The 20,016-nt window shown below is 48.9% G+C and overlaps 1 long non-coding RNA gene across 2 annotated transcripts; it reads right to left on the bottom strand.

The window, feature by feature from the left end:
• Positions 1–4,486: 4,486 nt before the first annotated feature.
• LOC118572151 lies at positions 4,487–17,002 on the bottom strand. Of its 2 annotated transcripts, none has more exons than XR_004943472.1 (5): positions 16,549–17,002; positions 5,582–5,702; positions 5,090–5,224; positions 4,776–4,863; positions 4,487–4,513 (listed from the first exon to the last, which is right to left on the bottom strand). It is a non-coding gene; the product is annotated as an uncharacterized LOC118572151 (long non-coding RNA). The 2 variants fall into 2 exon arrangements; XR_004943473.1 differs by lacking the exon at positions 16,549–17,002 and adding an exon at positions 9,383–9,469.
• Positions 17,003–20,016: the final 3,014 nt, after the last annotated feature.

The raw sequence follows: 20,016 nt of genomic DNA, 5'->3' as shown, positions 1-20,016 counted from the left end.
ATTAATTTATTTTACTAGTTTTTATTTTTGGAGGGTATGCAGCCTTATTTAGAAAAAAGAAGCTTTACTATCCCATCCCAGATGTTTATAGTGAGGCTTTTATTTATAAATCTACAGAGACTCCTAGTCCACATGGAGCAATAACGCTACTTGTGGATGCCAATGTCTCTTCCCGACTTTTAATGGAAAAAGCAATGGCATTTGTTGCCCTGAGGATCTCTGTGCTTGCTTTCTGTTGAATGGTTTTTAACCCACCCCATTTATTTAGAGAGATAGGATTAGAATGGTCACCACATTTTTTTCAGCTGTCTTTTCAGTATGTTTGTGTAACCATTAGAATAGTTCTTGTTGCTGATTGATACACACACATACAGATATATCATATATATGTATATATATATACATACATACATACACACACATAAAATAAATAATAAATCTTAAAAAAAGGAGAGGGCTTTCTTTTCCTCTTTCTCTCTTATCCTCTTCTTCCTCCCCTTGCCTCCCCCTTCCTGGGATCATCGAACCCCAGGTCTCATATATGTTATGCACATACTCTACCCCTAAGCTCCACTCTATATTTTATGTCTGGAGTTATTAACGCATTTATGTCCTGACTTCAATCTGGACCCAAAGCACTTGCTCTGAGTCGGTCTTGAAATACTGGGGACACCCAAGTGGGAATCGAAGATCTGAACAGAGAGGATTTTTAGAGATGAAAATTGGCTGGCTGCCTTGTGACCTTTTCAAACAGACGTGGAAATCCCCCTGCCTCTGAAGTTCAGATGGCGCACTCAGGCTTTGGCTTCCAGAGGGCAACCATGACAGAGAAAGAGCACGAGGCTCACCGTGCTCCTTGATGCTTCTTCCCTTTCTCCTCTGAAGGAGCTCTGAGTCTCGAAATACACTGAATGCACTCTGGGCTTCTCAGTGTTTGAAACCCCCATGTTGGACCTTTCTTCAGCAGGCCTTTAAGTGACAATAGACGCCAGACAGACAAGTGCGGTTCTCCTTTTTCAAAGCCTGAGGGCTCTCCAAGGCAGGAGTAGACTCGAGCTTCTTTGGTGAAGTCTCATAGGGCGACAGCCTCGACAGAAAGGTCGTGTGTAAGTGGGGGACTGCAAGCTGAGAGTGAAATTCCTGTGCGGCTGTGAATATCTGGCCAAGCAGGGTGACAGCATTAGACTTTACAGCAGGCCAAGTCACCTGACCTATCACTCCCCATGGCAGCCGATGACTCCTGGGAATGTGAATGTCTTGCCACCACATTTCCATTCCTCATATCCTGTATGTCTCTGAATTGCTCCAGCCTTGCCTTTCTGCTTAGTGCTTGGACATACCACACTCACAGCTTTCATGGGAGGAAAGGCTGCCATCTCCTCCAGGTTTTTGAACCGTTCCTCCTTCTTATCATCCAGATCTCTTCCCAACACCTCCTCTTCAGCCTTGAAACCACCTCCCCCAAGGGTTCTTCTGCCTGGCAACGGCCTTTCCCTAATGGGAAGGTGGTGGTGGAGCACATATATAATTCACAGGATATTCACTGGCATGTATCACCCCGTAGTTGGGGGACCTCTGGGATAGGGCAGCCAGCTCATTGTAAAAATGCCAAGAACGGGGGCTGAAGATGTGGCTCAGTAGTTAAGCCGAGTATTGCTGTTACACACTGTTCTTAAAGAGGACTAGTTCCCAGCACTCACACTGGACAACTCATCCCTGCCTGAAACTACAGCTCCAAGGAATCTGACCCCCTCTTCCGGGCTCTGCTGGCATCTGTATTCATGTGCATGAACACAGACTCATGCGCACAATTAAAAATAATTTTGGAAATGCCTGGAACAGCACCTCATCAAGCTATCTGTAATTTCCAGTGTCCTGACATGTTGCCCCGTAAAGCGGCATTTCTTAGTCCTTTTGGGCTTGCAAAACAGTTTTCCATGACCTGGGCAGTGGATTAATGGGAAAGATGTATTTTCCATAGCTCTAGAGAATGAAAAGTCCAACCAAGGTCAAAGACCCAATTGAGCTGATGTCTGGTGAGGGCCCCTTTCAGGTTCTCCAATGACAGGATGAGGTGAGGGAGCACTCCAAAGCCTCTGTCAGAACGCCATAGTACCAGCCACAGGGATGTCATCACATGACTAGTGTCCTCCCAAAGACCTCACTTCCTGATCCCATCCCACTAGGGATTGCTATTTCAATATGAGTGTGGGTGGGCACAGACCTCCTGGCCGCAGCATGGAAGTTTCCTATGGGTAGATGGATGCTCATGACTTGCTGGTTTTGGTATTAACCACGATGTCAATTGTCTTTAAACTGATCTATAAATGCAATACATCCAGAAAAAAAAATCACAGCAGATTGTGAAGAAATGAACAAGGTATTGTTAAAAAATAATAATAATAACCCAGAAGTGCAAAAGGCCTAGAAGAGAGAAGAGAAGTTTGAGGAAGATCACCAGAGCCCAAGGAAGGCCATGAGCAAGATGACTACAGATTTATACCCTTGGGATCCAGCCCGGACCAGCATAAGCCTGTCCCGTAATATTTGTGGAAGGGTCCCCGTGGTGTCTCTCTGCCTTTACTGTCCTGGTGTTATTTACACAGGAGTCTCTGGGGTTGGGAGAGGCTGGTGTCTCATGGGCAAGATCATGGCCATGGGGATGACTGGAGTGTTTGGAGCATCTCAAATGTTTTCTCATGGGTCCAGAAACTCCAGAAGAGTCAGCAGGTTTCCTACAGGCCCACCCCTTTACTCTCCAGCTCAGACACTGTCTTCCCTTTAATGGTAAAGGACAATAACATAAAATTCCCATCCTAACCACTTGCAACACGAATTAGAACATTCATGATGTAGGGTAGCCATCATCATGATCATCATGATCATCATCATCATCATCATCTTCAGCCTCATCAACCTGTGTTGGCTGTTCATTACTGTAACAAACTCCAAAGAGAAGCAGCTTAAAAAGAGGAAATGTGGAGCTGGGTGGTGGTGGCACACGCCTTTAATCCCAGCACTTGGGAGGCAGAACCAGGTGGATTTCTGTGAGTTTGAGGCCAGCCTGGTCTACAGAGTGAGATCCAGAACAGGCACCAAAATTACACAGAGAAACCCTGTCTCAAAACAAACAAACAAACAAACAAACAAACCAAACCAAACCAAACCAAAACAAAACAAAACAAAAAACCCAAAAGGAAATGTTGGCTTCAGCTTATGGTTTCAGCTCACAGTTGCTTGGCTCTCATTGGCTTGGCTCTCATTGTTTAGGCCCATGGCCAGCAGAGTATCTTAGAGGGAGCAGGTGGTAGAGGCGGTGTCTGTGCACATGAGAGCAGATGCCAACAGAGGCCAGAAGAGGGCGCTGTATTCCCTGGAGCTGGAGTTACAGGCAGTTGTGAGTCCCCTCATGGCATCTGGGAAGCAGAGAGACAGGAAGCAGCAGTATCTCCTTGAAGGACACACTTCCGATGGCCTAACTTCTTCCTACCACTATCCCCTCATAGCACTACAGGCACCGCCAAGCTTTTAACGCGTGCAGTGCTAAGCAGAGGCCTTGTCTTCCTGTTAGCAACCGCTCCCACTCTATCTTCCCAGCTGTGCCAACTTGACACAAACCGAGTCACCTGGGAAGAAGAAACCTCAGTTGAAGAATTACCTTCAGCAGACTGACGTGTGGGCATGTCTATGGGGCATTTTCTTGATATGCCCAGCCCACTGTGGGTGGCACCATCCCTAGTCCGAGGTGATTCTGGGTTGTATAAGAAAGCCTGCTGGATAAGCCAGAGAGAGCAAGGCAGGAAGCAGTTTCTGCCTTGGCTCCTGCTTGAGTTCCTGCCCTGACTTCCCTCCATGATGGAGTGTGACTGGAAGCATAAGCCAAATAAACCCTTCCCACCTCCCCTCCCCATGTTGTTTTTGAGCATGCTGTTTATCCCAGATATTGAAAAGGAAACCCGAACACCACGAATCTGTTTTCTATCTATCTGCATGGATTCTCCTCTTCTGGACAGCTCATTTAAATGTGGCCTTCTGCCTAGCTTCTCACTCGGATCATGTTTGAAGCCAGACCCACATTGTAGCATGTGGCAGAACCTCATTTCTCTCTGGAGCTGTGCGCATGGAGCACATTTGCATCCCCACTTATCGCTGGTGAACATTCGGTGTCTTGCTCGTCGTTGGCTACTGTCAGCAGCCTTTGTGTGTGGTGTATTTTGAACACCTGTTTTTCCTACCTTTCTATGCACAGCCAGGAGAGGGTTTACAGGTCAAGTGGTGGCTCCGGATTGGCACGCTCCCCACAGCAGCTGTGCTGTTTATGGTCAGCTACAGTCCTTATTTCCTTCACATGCTTGTTTTATTCTGAAGAGTTGCTGTTATTGAGTCTTGGGCAGCACGCCTTTAATCCCAGCACTTGGGAGGCAGAGCCAGGTGGATCTCTGTGAGTTTGAGGCCAGCCTGGGCTACTACGGAGTGAGTTCCAGGACAGGCTCCAAAGCTACACGGAGAAACCCTGTCTTGAAAAACAAAACAAATCAAAACAAAACAAAACAAAACAAAACAAAGAGGCCCTAACTATTCATCAAAGAACACTACTTAAAGCCCTCTGGGGATGGTACCCACTCACCATAGCCAAAGCAGCCGGGCATCCCCAGGGGTCTCCCCTGCCCTGCCCTGCTCTGGGAGGTACCAGCCTCCTGCTGTCCACATGCTTCCTGCCTCCCCAGTCACTTTTCATCACCTCTATTTTCTATGACCTAAATTTCTTCACTTACGGTTCTAGAAGCCATAATGGAAAAGTCAGGGTGCTTCCAGGGCTGCCCTCCAGCGGCTTCTAGGAGAATTCTTCTTGTCTTTTTTCAACTGTGGGAGGCACCACGATCCTGCCTAATGTGAGGCTGTCCTGCATCAGTCTGTCCCCCTCCTCTCCGCCTTCATCCTGCCTCCTCTTCCTCCTCCTTCAAACCTCAGATGCTCTGTCATACATCTGATGATTGCCACACGCCCCTGATCATCAGGGGGACCTCCCATTTCAGGCTCCTTAACCATGCCATCTGCAGAATCCCTCACACCCTGTGCAGCGACTTACTGGACTGTTTCTCAACTGTCGTGGCCTGGCATTCCACAGACTTGCTTTGTGTGGCCGGTGCTGATGATGGAGCACCTCTGTCTGGTGAGAGCCCCCACCTCCATCTTTGTTCACCATTCCTTATTCAGGCATCATCTGAGAGATACAGAGACAGACAGAGTGATAGAGGCATAGAGACGGAGAGAAAAAGAAAAGGAGACAGATGTGGATGGAGGAGGGGACAGACTGATGCTCTGCACATTCTCAGAAATCTTTTAGAAAGTTCCAAGTCCTCATCATTAGTTTGTTACTGTTCATCTATTCGCCTGACCCATAGTTTAGGCACCTGCCAGGCCCTTCCTTCCCAGATACTTAAGGCTGACTGGCTAGCAGACAGAGATCTGGTCCTGAACTGCGTGAGTGAGCTGTGCCATCTGGCAACTGCAGACATACCCCATCCTGCTAGCATGCATGCTCCCCAGTGACAGGGCCCATTTGTCATTTCCATCTCACCTGGAAGTCCCTAGTGTCTTTGATGCTTCTGGACTGCTGCTGGATTCAGGATGCCAACACCCCGATCATTTCCCCTATTAGCCACTTGGGGGTGCCCATGCTCCATACTGTGGCCACAAGCCTACAGGAAGATTTATTCAAAGGGTCCACATGTTGCCAACATTCATTTATATATATTATACATTTATATATATTTTATCCATAATACAAATATATATATCTAAAAATTTTGTGGACCCTGCACCCCAAGGCTGGAAGGGTCACAGACAGATGTAAAGACAATCTTTTGCAATACAGGCTTGCAGGTGGTCATGAAGAAAAGCCACCCTACGGGTCTTGCCTTGGGCAGGATTGCGCAGCTGGAGACACGTTCCTTCCATTCCAGGTCTTGCAGAGGTACTGCCCTTGAGATTATCACATTCTTTGGAGCATTTTTACCTTGGGAGAAGGAGCCTGAGGTGTCTCTTGAAGCCAATGAGAAAAGGAGACAACTGGGGACACATTTGCCATGTGACTTCAGGGATTTCCACCCAAAAGATAGGTATCCAAAGCCTCAGATACAAACAGCTGAGGAAGAAGCTGGAATGACGTCATGGGGGATGGGCAGGGGGGTCACATTTCCCACATAGAGTAGACCAAGGCACCCACTCACCACCTCCCACGCCATGAGGAACGGCGGTCTATCTGTTGAAAGCTACGTCCTGAAATGATATTCTAAGCTTCGGTGAACGGATTCTACCGTGGCTCCATTAGGAAAAGTGCAAAATGAAGCTCAGATGAAGGAGGGAGGCTTTGCAGTGGTACCCACATCCCACATCCGCTTCAGCAGCTCCGTTGATGCCAAGCAGCAGACACGTCAGGGAAGCTGGGGTACTGTCTTAGGGACAAAGATGGCTTCTGAACGTCAGAGCCTGGCTAAATGAGGCTGCTGTGGGGGTTCTAAGGTCTTAGGGATGCTTATCACCTCTTGGATGGTGGGAGGTAGTGGGGGGGCGGACACAGAACCAAGGCACAGCTGAGGATGCTGCTTTCTTGGTTTATGCAGGGTGAGCTGCAGCCGCCTCCAAATGCTGGTGCACGAGCCTTTGAGTCCCCAAGATCTTGTCACAGAGCAGTTAAGATGTGACTTGGTGGATCTGGGTGCAGCCTGCAGACACTGGTGCTACAGTTCCTTGGGTCACATGTCTATACAAAGACTCAGGACAAGATGTGTCCCAAACGGAGGCCTCCGAAGGCTCAGTAAGCCCTGTTGTCTCTCCCCTTGGGTTTTAACCTCTCTATCTCTGGTCCAGGAAACCAAGTGCCCACAGCATGGTAGGCTGCATGTTCCTCTAAGTCATGAGCTAAGTCACCCACTGAGTGACCTCTGCTGTTGGCTGAGGGTGAATGATGAAGAAAAATCGCATGGCCCCATGTTGTCACAGTCTGTCACTGTAGTTTGGGAGAGAATCACACAGCCTGCCAGTCTGATTGCTAAATGCTGTGTGGACATGAAGCACACAGCACAGGGCTGGGTGCCTGCCAGCTCTGGAAGTTAGGATTGCAATTGTGCACGGAGGAGGCTTGCAGAAGGTATGGAGTCAATTGGTGGGGAGGGAACTTCAAAGGGGGGGGGGATCTTTGGCAGAGAAGGGCTGAGGGGCTGAGTCACTAAGGACGACGAAAAATAAGGAGGTGAGTAGGGTGATGGTCACCGCTAACGGGATGTCCCCCTCATTGGGCTGTTAAGAGTGGGGCTGCGGGGCGGTGGTGGCGCACGCCTTTAGTCCCAGCACTCGGGAGGCAGAGGCAGCAGATCTCTGTGAGTTCGAGGCCAGTCTGGTCTCCAAAGCGAGTTCCAGGAAAGGCACAAACCTACACAGAGAAACCCTGTATCAAACAACAACAACAACAACAACAACAACAAAACAAAACAAAAAAGTGGGGCTAAGGCTCTTTTTCTACCGGAAACAAGGAAACAACAGCTTATACCCGGAGAGCCAGGTAACGTGTGCGAAGCTACAGAGAACGTCCACCAGGGGGCAGCAGAGCAGAGGGATCAGAGGTTCCGTCATAGAATTCTAGAACTGGCCGGGTGGTGGTGGCAGCGGTGCACACCTTTAATCCCAGCACTCGGGAAGCAGAGGCAGGTGGGTCTCTGTGAGTTCGAGGCCAGCCTGGTCTACAGAGTGAGTTCCAGGACAGGCTCCAAAGCTACACAGAGAAACCCTGTCTCGAAAACAAACAAACAAACAAAAAAGAATTCTAGAACTGAGGGGGCCTACGGACTTTATTCTAGACACGGGGACAGAGACTAGAGACCTAGCAGGCAGCCCACAACAGCCTGTTTATCTGTTTATCTGAACTGTCCTCCGATACTCCTTCCGGATGGCTGGCAAGTTCCCAGGACACTGTGGTTGTGAAAGAGGTGCTCATTCCTCCCCATCCCCGGGACTTCTGCATAGCAGCTCCAGGGAGCCATGCCCCTCGCTGTTGAAGGGCCCCGGCAGATGCACAGGAGCTTTTCCAGATGGCAGAAGCGATTAAACCTTGAAGTAGCTGTGAGGAGGGGTGGTGGAGTGGTCTGGAGAACAGGTGGACAGGTTTATTCAGTGGGCTAGGTGGATCCTACCTCCTGGGCATTATCAGCATGCAGGCTCTGTGGATCTGCCACTCTCTTAGCATTCAGAGAAGAAAGCTCATGGCAGAGTGGGCAAGAGGCCGTTCTCAGGTGTGGGGAGACTAAGCTGGCACGTTGCGTTTGCAATCATTAAGTGTGAATTAGAACAAGGCAACAGCTCTTTCCTTGGCCCATCCCCCCCCCCCCCCCCCCCCCCCCCCCCCCCCCCGCTTGTTTAGATGGAAAGAGGGTGGGAAGAAGGAGCTGAGATGCCAGCAACCTGTAAATGCACTGAGGTCCTGCCGATGTCCACAGAAGTCCCATGACTCAGTATGCACACTGCCACACTGAGGTCTCTGCTCCATAAGATCTTGGCACTTGGAAACAAATCTTACAGTGACCCTGTGCCACACCTGCAGTGACCAATGGAGGTCACACTTCCCTCTCCTGTCACGGACTTTAGCTCCCAGGAGCAGCCCAAGAACCGCCAGAAATGCCAACCTATTAGGTTGCCGAGCTCTTTCTACAGGCACATGACTGATGTTCTTCCTGGAGAGGTTGGTGGTGGGTGTCTGTGCGCTCCCAGCCCTGTGGTCTATGGGTGAGGCCCTCTGTGGCTGACAGACAGCAGTTTCGGTTCTTATTTTTTATACTTTGAGCACAGGTGTAATCCTGCGGCCCATTATCTAGTGTCCTGGTAATGTGATGTAGTGAATGAGAGGTGACTAGAAGAGGTATTGGGGACCTATGTCAGGACCTGTAAATAATTCCCTCACATGACTGGTTACTCATTCTCGCCTTGCCGTGTGTGTGTGTGTGTGTGTGTGTGTGTGTAGGCCAGAGGTCAACATTGGCTATCTTTATTGATCTCCACATTATTATTATTATTATTATTATTATTATTATTATTTTGTTTTTTCAAGTCAGGGTTTCTCTGTGTAGCTTTGGAGCCTGTCCTGGAACTCACTCTGTAGCCCAGGCTGGCCTCGAACTCACAGAGATCTGCCTGCCTCTGCCTCACCAATGCAACTAAAGGTGTATGCTACCACTAAAGGTGTGCGCCACCACCGCCAAGCTATTATTATTATTATTATTATTATTATTATTATTATATTTATTATTAATACTATGACTTTTTGAAGGGTTAACCTTTTATTTTATTATTTTTAATTATGGTTATGTATGTGGGTCTGTGTACTTACATAGGTGCAGGTGCCTGCTGAGGGCAGAGGTATAGATTCCCTTGTATCTGGAGTTACAGGCAGTTGTGTGCCTCCCAACATGGGTGCTGGGACTCAAACCCAGGTCTTCTCGAAGAGCAGTATGTACTCTCAGCCACTGAGCCATCTCTCCAGTCTGCCCACTTTACTTTTTGAGATAGGTTCTCTTGCTGAAGAACCTGGAGCTTGCTGGTTGGTTGGACCTGCTGATCAGGAAGCTCCAGGGGTTTTTCCCTGCCTCTACCTCCCCAGGGCTGGATTGACAGGTGTGTGTTGCCGTGTTCAGCCTTGTATGTGGATGCTGGGGATTCAAACTCAGGTCCTCATGTTCGCACAGCAAGCGCTTTACCAACTGAATCATCTTAGCCACGCTTTCTCCTTTCTTCTGGCTTGGTGCAGGGTATCCAGGCTCCAGGACAAGACATAATTGGAAGAACTTGTTCTGAGTCACACATGAGGAGTGCCGGGGCCACTTGGGACCCTTGGATCCCTGCACATAACAGATAGCATTGCTTTCTCATCATGTGTTATGATTCACAGCAGGGGGCCCTGACCTCCCCACTTCACAGAGCTAGGTTCCCTGTGACCCATCGACACAGCAGTCTAAGGACGGAAGGTATCCAAGACGCTGTGTATTTGGGTCTTGGTGGCATCACATTAGGGCTGAGGAGTGGTCACAGAGCCATGTCCCTTTAGTCTTTGCTGAAAGTCACCCACCCAGATTCTGGGAAGAGTCCGCTTGGGGACCCGAGACACTTCTTGGAGTTTGGCTCAGCCCTCAGGATCTAGATGGACAGAGACTGGTGGTTTTAGCATTGTAAGTTCATGAGACGTGTCCACGGAGCTGAAGCCAAGGGTGTGGCTGCCTGGCCGTTGCATCAGATCTGGCTGGGGAGGTGGGGGTGTCTGGCTTGGCTGAGAACACCCAAGCATGTGTAAACATTTTTCTGCCCTGATATCAGCTGTATTACTCAGGATTCTAGGCTGCAAGTGCAAGACAGAGCCTGGCTCGCTCAGGCCAAAAGGGAGTCTCCGGAAGGATGTTGGGGTCTGTAGAATCGGGAGGGTTAGAGGGTCAGGCCTGGGTAAAAGAGCCAGTGGAGAAGCAGGGATAGGCTAGACCATGGAGGTCCTGCTCTGACTCTGTGCAAAGACAGACTAGACTGCTGCTCATTTGGGACTCAGTCTCAGGGAGAGGGCAGAAACTAAGGGCGCTGTGTCAGGGTTCATCCTTGACATTCTGGGTGGGAAGCGAGGCTCTGCCTCATTTGGCTCAGAATGATCTATCATTTCTTACCATGCCTGACACAATGACAAAGCCTTAAGAAAGCCAGGGATGATGGGGAACTATGCCCACTGTACAATTTTATGCCCTTTAAACTAAGGTGATCCCACAGAGTGGATAATCTTCTGTGTGTGGTCATTTGGGGACTCAAAATGGCTTAACCATTGAATCTGAGTCCTCTGCCTTCAGGCAGGGGAGAAGGAACAATTTGACCTCAAGGGCTGTAAAATCCCTGGCCCCGACTATGTCTGGTGGGTGGGGTGGGTGATGTACATCACGTTTACTCACATTCCCAGAAACACCGAGTCAACATGAGGGATGCTGGGAGGTGTGAGAAGTGGGAAGATACAGTGAGTGCCCAGTACTTTTGCTATAGGAGACTCATGGGGAGGGAGGGAGGGAGGGAGGGAGGGAGGGAGGGAGGGAGGGAGAGAGAATAGATGATGATGATGGTGGTGGTGGTGGTGATGATGATCGTGATATGGTGAGAATGGCCTGTCACAGAGCAGGTAAAAATTCTGAGGGCTGATATGGAGGGGTGGGACCTGGAAGCACGGTCCTCTCCTAAGTGTGGAGGAGAGGAGGGTAAGCGGCTGTCCCATGTCAGACCCTTTGGGAAAGCATCTCATGGAATCGCAACAACGCCCTGATGAGCAAGTGTGCTCTTTCCTTTTCAGTCAACAGGCTTCCAAAGGCTGCTTGTCCCCCACTTCTCTCTCCCCTCCCCTTCCTCTCCTTACAGGGTCAGGTTTCTTCTCACACACCCTAGAAAAGCTTTCCTACTGAGCCGTGCCCCCCCCCCCCCCCATCAATCTTCTGTCCCAAGGCACCTGTGCACAATCCACGTTCCATTTATCACCCAGGATAAGGACCACTGTGCTATGGCCTGGGACGGAACCAGACTGACGTGCGTGCGTGGGCAAGGGCTAGATGGAGGGAAAGTTATACCGGTTGGGGGAGGTGACCCACGAGCAGTAGGAGTGAGCTACATTTCTTCTGTGGAGAATGGATTTGGGGGGCGGGGGATAAAAAAAGCTGGCTGGGTGGGAGGAGCCGGGAGGGAGGAAGGAGGGAAGGGAATTTATCTGACTCAAGTGAGAGATGTTATTATCATCAAATATTTTCTCTAATTGCAAAAAAATTAAGGGGCTGAGGGATGCCAAGAAAATAAAGTACATATGCACTAGGCGTTGGCTTTTTTGGCAAAGGAAATTTGTCTGTAATCACTTTTACAGAGATATAAAAGGAATTGCCTCCCCAAATGTGATCACTTCAGCCTGGCTTTTTATCTGTTTCTTCAGAAACATCACATTTTGAAGGGAGTCGTATTAGCTGAAGATGGTGAATTTGTCTGGTAATTGCCTCCTATTATAAATCTGAGCAACATTTAACACCACCCAGGAATGCAAAATTATCAGGAATGCTAAATGGAGAAAGGTTCTTCGGCTAAGTTTTGTTTTCCTTGTTGAAAACAAGTGTTGTTTTTTGTTTTTTTGTTTGTTTTGTTTTTTTTTGGGGGGTGTTTATAGAACACCATTTTGTATCACTTAGCGAGACTGTGGGATGTGGATGACACAGTCCCCAAGATCCCTATGGGGTGGGGGGTGGGTCTTGTGTTAGCCAGCAGTGATGTCCAACCGTATTCACTGTAGACAAGAATTACCTACCAAGAGGAAGAAAGGATGAGGATGCCCTGCGGCTAACTCTTCGCTGGATGTATTTAAGTATCAGTGGGGATCTTAGCTATGGTCTAAAAGTCCTTCCCCTTCATTTATGTTGAAATCCTTGCTCCTGGGACAGTGGTATCAAGAGGTGATTAGGTCATGAGGGTGGAGCCCTTGTGACTGGGATTACAAGAGGAGCAGCCTGCATCCCCCACCGGAGGACTCATCGAGAGCTCAGCATCCGTGAACTGGGGTGTTAGTGACTTCCCTCAGTGCCACAGCCTAGTATCTGTCAGAAGCAACTCCAGGGAGGTACTACCTACGTCAGCTCACTGTTTTCTGGGTTCAGTCTATTATGGTGGAGACAGAATGGTCACGCTTGTTCAGATCTTGGTGGATTGGGAAGCAGGGCTGGGTTCTAACCCTTCAGGGCACCCAGTCGTCCATATCTGCCAAGTAGGCCACGAGTCCCAAGGTTTCCATAGTCTTCTAAAGCAATGCCTTCATGCGGGGGGGGGGGGGGGGGGAAGGGTACAAACCCATGAGCCCCATGAGGGGTAGTTCTCAAGCAACTGTTAACAGTTGGGAAGCGAATGCCAAGTTTGTCAGAGCTATGCTCTTGAAGCCCTAGGACTGTGAGCAATGACTCTCTGCAGTTCATAAGCTAGCCAGGCCATGGTATTCTGTGATCACATCCCACATGGGCTAAGGCCATTTTTAACCAAACCCACTTGTTATTGTATTTTCAAATCCTTTGGTACCAGCATATTTACGGGAATTAAAAACTGGATCCTGGGGCCTTATTTTTTTTTCCCTGCTTACATATTTTCTGCACGTTTGAATTTGCAATGTTGTAAAACTGAACATTTTACACAAGATTAGAATCTCGTAGCATCTCCAAAAAACTCAGAAATCTTGTAAAATAGTCCCTAGTCCTCCTAGGCAGAGGCTGGAGGAGAGAGATAGGAAGTAAGAGAAAAGGGAAGGGAGAGAAGGTCAGAGACAGAGGGAGAGAAGGAGAGAGACAGAGAGAGGGAAGGACAGCCAGAGACAGAGAGAGGGAGAGACAGAGACACACACAGAGAGGGAGAGAGACAGAGAGAGGGAGAGACAGAGACAGAGAGAGGGAAGGAAAGCCAGAGACAGAGGGTGTAGTAGGAATCTTAAACGTTCTTATTAATGAAACCAAACCCAAGGCCAGTTATTGGGGTGATTGCTGGAAGATCAGAGAAGCAGAACAAGCCAGTTTCCTCACCTCACCAGTTCCTCAGCTGGTCTTGTTTCCTCAGGCTGCAAGCTTCTGAATCCTCATCCCAATGGTTCTCAGCTGAACTGTGCTCAAAAGCCTGAATGCTTAACCAGCCGAATGCTTTACTCACTACATGCTTTACATGCTTTTTTCTCCTTAGTTCCTGGCCCTCACGCCTTATATACCTTTCTCTTTCTGCCCCCACTCCCTGGGATTAAAGGGGTGGGTCACCGTGCTTAGCTGTTTCTAAAGTGGCCTTGATCTCACAGATCCACCTGGCTCTGTCTCCCAAGTGCTGGTATTAAAGGCGTTCTACCACCGCCTAACTTCTGTTATGGCTTACTCTTCCCATTTTCTAGCCACCATTTTTGGCTTTGTTCTAGTGGCTGTCTGTTCTCTGACCCCAGATATGTTTATTTCAGGGAACGCACAATATTTTAGGGAACACAATACCCACTACAAGAGGGAGAGACAGAGACAGAGAGAGGGAGAGACAGAGAGAGGGAGAGACAGAGGGAGAGAGACAGAGACAGAGAGAGGGAGGGACAGAGACAGAGAGGGAGAGAGACAGAGACAGAGAGGGAGGGACAGAGACAGAGAGGGAGAGAGGGAGAGAGACAGAGACAGAGAGGGAGGGACAGAGACAGAGAGAGGGAGAGACAGAGAGAGGGAAGGAAAGAAAGTGGGAGAGAGGGAAGAGGAGGGAGGCAGGCAAGGAGGGGAAGGAGAGAGAGGAACAGAGTATACGTGTAGAGTCCCCACAGGAATGCTCAGTGTCCCCACACAAGAGTCCAATGTCCCCTCTGCCATTGCTCCGTTCTTCCCCCTGTAGCTGACTGACTTGCAGAGCTGGGCTGAGCACGGGTCCCTCTGGGGTCCTAGGCTGCGGCTCACACGTCTCTTTGTGTCTTTTCCTCACCTTCTGTCCATCATTCCATGTTTCTTGAAAGGCTGTGAAGTCTCTGGGCATGAGACCATCACACTTATCCATGTCCCTTGGTACCACACAGAAGCTCCACCATCTGATGATGCTCCTCACTGACTCGTGGTTGATTCTTACTAGGGACAGCTGTGCAGTACAAAATGCATGGCATGTGGGCTGCCAGGCTTACTTCTTTTCTTCTAAATGATCTATTTATTTATTTGTATGTGCATGATTACTTTGCTTGCATGTATGTCTGTACATGCATGCAGTACCCATGGAAGCCAGAAGAGGATGTTTGACCCTCTGGAACTGGAGTCACAGATGGTTGTGAGTCGCCATGTGGGTGCTGAGAATCAAACCCAGGTCCTGTGGAATAGCAGTCTGTATTCTTAACCATTGAGCCATCTCTCCAGCCCCACTAATTTCAATAGCAGATGTTTCTGGAGGTCAGCTTTCCTCCCAGACAAGAGATAGTCAAGAAGCCAGAGACCTCATATCAACACACGAGAGAAGAACTCATTACCAATGGTTGCGAGCCACTATGTGGGTGCTGGGAATTGAACTCAGGACCTCTGGAAGAACAGCCAGTGCTCCTAACCTCTGAGCCATCTCTCCAGCCCTAAGAGAAGAACTCAAGTGGGAAAACTCAGGACTCCTTAGCTGCTGGCTTCCCATCTCTAAGCGGGTCAGGAAGAACCTTATTTTCTGTTCTGTTGATGTGGAGGAGATGTTGACACAGAATAGACAGCTCCCTATCCCCGCCACACACACACATAGCTGTTGCTCAAATTCTGATGTACTAGGTTTGAAAGCCAGATGATGGGTAGAGACCATATAGTTAAAACAAACAAATAAACAAACAAAGCATCCTGGAAACCGCCAGTCTTCATGTGTGCCTCAGAGCTGGGCAGGAGTGACCTTTGCAACTCAAGCCTTGTGGACACCTGTAGGTCATAACTACACACGGGGCTGGAGGTCATGGATATCATCACTCTCTCAGCTCTCTAGAGTAATGTGTTTTTTAGTATCCACCTGCTTGGAATCTTCTCTGTACCCCGCACATAGGTAAAATACACACAGAGACTAAAGTGTGTGTGCTTGGCCTAAACAGTACTCCACCATGGTAGTGGCTCTGTTTTCCTGGTCTCATGCCTACAAGAGCTTTCCATTAGTACCTACAGTACCTTGAGTTTCTTTGGGCTCCTAAAGTCCCCCAGGGTCCTGAAACCTGCTTTCTGCCTCTCTGTAGCAAGCCAAGGCTCTCTTTTGGGGAAAACGATGGCCTCTACCCTGCATGGCTGGCTCTCCTGCATATTCATTTGCCTGAATTCATCGATCGCTATTCTCTATCCCATTTCTTGATAAGGGAAGTGAAAAATGATCTCAGTTTCTCTGCAGTGTTATCAGAAGACTGTCTTAATAACATCCTTGTAGGCAATCAGGGAAGCGGGCGGGACCTAGGGCTTCAGGCACCTTTTTCTTTAGCAAGGCTGAGCTGAGCAACAGGAGAGCAGCTGAGTCCCTGGATCCAGTCAGACCTACCATTGGTTAGGAATGGTCTTTTCTCCCAGGGACCTATCTGTCTCCCCTTCCCCCTTCATTACAGGTTCTCAGCCTAATGCTGGGACCCTTTAATACAGTTCCTCATGTTGTGATGAACACCCCCCCCCCAAGCATAAAATTATTTTCATTGATACTTCATAACTGTAATTTAGCTAGTTATACATCGCAATGCATATATCTGATATGTAGATGGTCTTAGGCGACACCTGTGAAAGGGTCGTTTAACCCTCAAAGAGATAGCAACTGACCCACAGGTTGAGAACCGCTGTCCTACAGGGTCACAGCCACAGGGCCTCGGTGTCAGCCGCTGCCACCTCTCTTTCCTGCTTCAGCGTTTTCTCTTTTCCCTCGTCACCCCGCTCTGCTTCTTGTCGCTATTTATTCCGGCCTCGCAAAACACCCACACCAGTCACACCCCACCCGTGGTTTACACCGTTAGGTGATGGCCCCAGGCTCACTTACCTGCCCACGTGCATTGGTCCACGTCTGGCTTTGGTCACGTGCAAGAAAACAATCTCCCCTTCCCTGTGCAGCCCTAGCATAACCTACTTGGCCACATACTCCACAGCCATTTTAGCTCAAATGTACTGGAAAAGTGACATATGGAGATGTTTGGCTGCCTCCTCGATGAATCTATGTTTCCTTGTCTGCGTTCATCGCCCTTGAATTCCTGCCAGGAGCTTGCAGCTAGCTGCCCTACCTCATCGCATCCTCCCCTCAGAGAGAGAAGAGGCCCCCAAATCCTGCAAACCCCTCAAACGCCCACTGTGCATTGATTCTGTTTCTTCATTCCATCCAGGCTGGTATTTTGAAAGTCTTTGTACAGCACCTCAGAATTTTACCGGTGAAGAAAATGGGAGGCATGCTCTTTCTCGATTAATGAGCATACTGCTGGGTGCATCCGCCACAGATTTTCATGCCCAGGGAGCAGGGATATGGTAGAGGGGCCCTGGGCAGGGTGGAACATGAGGGTTTCTTTTGCGGGATTAAATAACCAATCATTCTCTTGAGAGGAGCCTGGGAAGGTTTCCAATGTCTTTGAATTGTTGCACATGAAAAAACACTTTGCAAAAACTTAAAAAAATAATTCACAAGAATGCAACCAGAGTGTGTCTCTCTGAGATACATCTGTGGGAACAGGGTGGAAGGGGAGCCCAGGCTGCGTGTGACTTTGTGTGTTTGGCATGCTAGGCTCCAATATCAGGGTAACAGAAAACTTTGCAAATGCACATTTCTTTTTGCAATTGTAATTTTTTTTTTTTCTGGAATGTTTGGACATGCAGAGTGTTTGGTGTTGTGCTTAAGAACTTGACTTGGAGCCAGGCGGTGGTGGCACACGCCTTTAATCCCAGCACTCGGGAGGCAGAGGCAGGCCGATCTTTGTGAGTTCGAGGCAAGCCTGGTCTACAGAGCGAGATCCAGGAAAGGCGCAAAGCTATACAGAGAAACCCTGTCTCAAAAACAAACCAAATCAAAACAAAAAGGTGGAGGTGACAGGTAGGACAGCAGTGATAATAAAGAGGAGGACGCTGTGTCTGAGATGGCTGCATGAGAGGAGGGGTACCAGTCTCTTCCTCCTCGTTGAGACGCCACTTGACTCATGACTCCACCGACGAAACATCCCAGAGCCACCTGAAAGCAGGCTTGCCATTCGGACTCTCAAAAGGGTCACGGTTTTGAGTCTACTAACTTATTTTCCAGAATGAGCTAGAACTTCATCGCTCCTGTGCCTCCTGCTGGCGCTCAGCTCGGCAGTCACGTGACTTCAAGGCTATTTTCCCAATGCAGGGAAAACAAGATTGGGTATGGGCACCGTAATAATTTTGGAGTAAGGGCCACAAGCAAAGCAATTTCTCCCATTTAGTCATCGGCTGTTTCTGTGGGTCTAAATGAGATGTGTGTCCCTCAGTACAGTACCTGCCAATTTACTTTGCTGGCTTGTAATCAATAGTTCATTTCTCTCTCTCTCTCTCTCTCTCTCTCTCTCTCTCTCTCTCTCTCTCTCTCTCTCTCTCTCTCTCCTGCTTTCTTTCCCGCTCTCTCTTCCCTCTTACACACACACACACACACACACACACACACACACACACACACACACCACCCCACATCATACATACAAACAGTCACATCCCACAGGCACAGACAACATGCACACATATACCTAGACACAGGTACTCCCCACACACACCACATACACACCCTCTCACATGCACATACGCACATACCACACACATGTACATAGACACAGCCTTCTGTGCACAATCACACACACACACACTCTCTCTCTCTCTCTCTCTCTCTCTCCACACGGACACCCCCCACCCCCATAAACAGACAGACAGACACAGACACACACATAGACACACACACAGACAGACACACACACACACACAGACACACACACCATCCATCCCAATGTTATCTACTCTTCTGCATCGTTGTTATTCTGTTCTTACAAGTGATTTGGAAAGATCTGGAATTGTTGGAACATAGATTGGGATCCCACATCCTTTGGCTGGTCTCCCCAACTCCATATATAAGATACAATTTAGAGCAGAAACCAAATGCCCTCCGAAGGCCACGCTGTTCCACAGTTTAATACACAAACTGAGATAGATTACAGATTTCTGTTTTCTTCATTGATAATTTTCACTAGGCACTCTCCTTGTCCAATAGTCATCTCCGAGCATGTACACAAGAAAAATAAAGCATCATTGCTACACCATGGGACTAATCCGGCAAAGGGGTGCCCAGATGCTGCCTATTAACATGATTGACAGTGATTAACTAGATTGCTCTGGGATCTAGGCTCAGGAGGTATGGATCTCGGTCACTGCGTAAGCAGTATATTTTTCTTGAGTGACGTGGAGCCCTCTGGGATTGCTGTGCAGGCCAGAGGATAAGTTCATGGCACAGCAGTGTAAGTGTTTCCAGTGAACTGTGGCTCAAAGTTGTCCAAGGGTCAGGGTCAGGGTCAGGGCAACAACAGCATGGACCACCCGGGTGTCTGGTTAGACTCCATCTTATTCTGGGGAGATACTGAAAACCCCATCCTCATTGTCCCTCAGCTCCCCATGTCTCCTGTTCCTATGCTTCTTTCCAGACTCGGTGCTGGCTTTCCAAAGCAGTGATGATTATGGCTCCTGAGGGCATCTCCTCCTCCCCAAATCTATAGGCTGATCCTCAAACTACACCCTGAGACAAACCCTGACCAGAGGTTTCTAAAGTGAGCTCCAGACCCATTAAGTGGGCGGGGCCTCTGCCACTTCATCCCAGAACAGCCTGGTGTGAGGTGCCTGGCTCCCCTGGGGGGTTTTAGTGAGATGTCAGGCTTTACAAGGAGGGGAGCCACCCAGGAAGGATGCTTGGAGGCTGGGAGGTGTGTAACACTCTCTTCCCAGGTGCTTAGGGCATGCGGCAGGGATCGCTTGGCAGCATTATTAGCCAGACTTTCAGGAAAACCATCTCTTTTCTCTTTTGCAAAGGATGCCACTGGTGGTCATCTCTGGAACAGTCGAAAAGCATAGTCTGATGAAGTACTTGTCTCCAGGATGGAAGGGCTTCTGGGATTTCAGTTTCTTCCTGCCTTGTCTCTTCCGCTGGCCATACAGCACCCCATTGGTTGGTGACAGGTGACCATGCTAAGGACTAGGGGGTCAACAGTGGGTTGGAGGATTCAAAGGTAGGAAGGTGCCTTTTATCTGGACATACTACTGAGAAAGGAGGAACACTGGGAAGCTCTCTCTCTCTCTCTCTCTCTCTCTCTCTTTAAAGTGTGTGTGTGTGTGTGTGTGTGTGTGTGTGTGTGTGTGTGTGTGTGTGTGTGTTTAAACAAGGTCTTCCTAGGTAGCCCAGGCTGGCTTTGAACTTACTGTTTTCCTCCTTTAGCTTCCTGAGTTCTGGGATTGTAGTTGTGCACTACCATACCCT

The sequence above is a fragment of the Onychomys torridus genome, chromosome 22 (genome assembly GCF_903995425.1).
Source record: "Onychomys torridus chromosome 22, mOncTor1.1, whole genome shotgun sequence".
Classification (NCBI taxonomy): domain Eukaryota; kingdom Metazoa; phylum Chordata; class Mammalia; order Rodentia; family Cricetidae; genus Onychomys; species Onychomys torridus.
The sequence above is the reverse complement of the archived record's forward strand: the minus strand, read 5'-3'. Positions and strand labels throughout refer to the sequence as shown.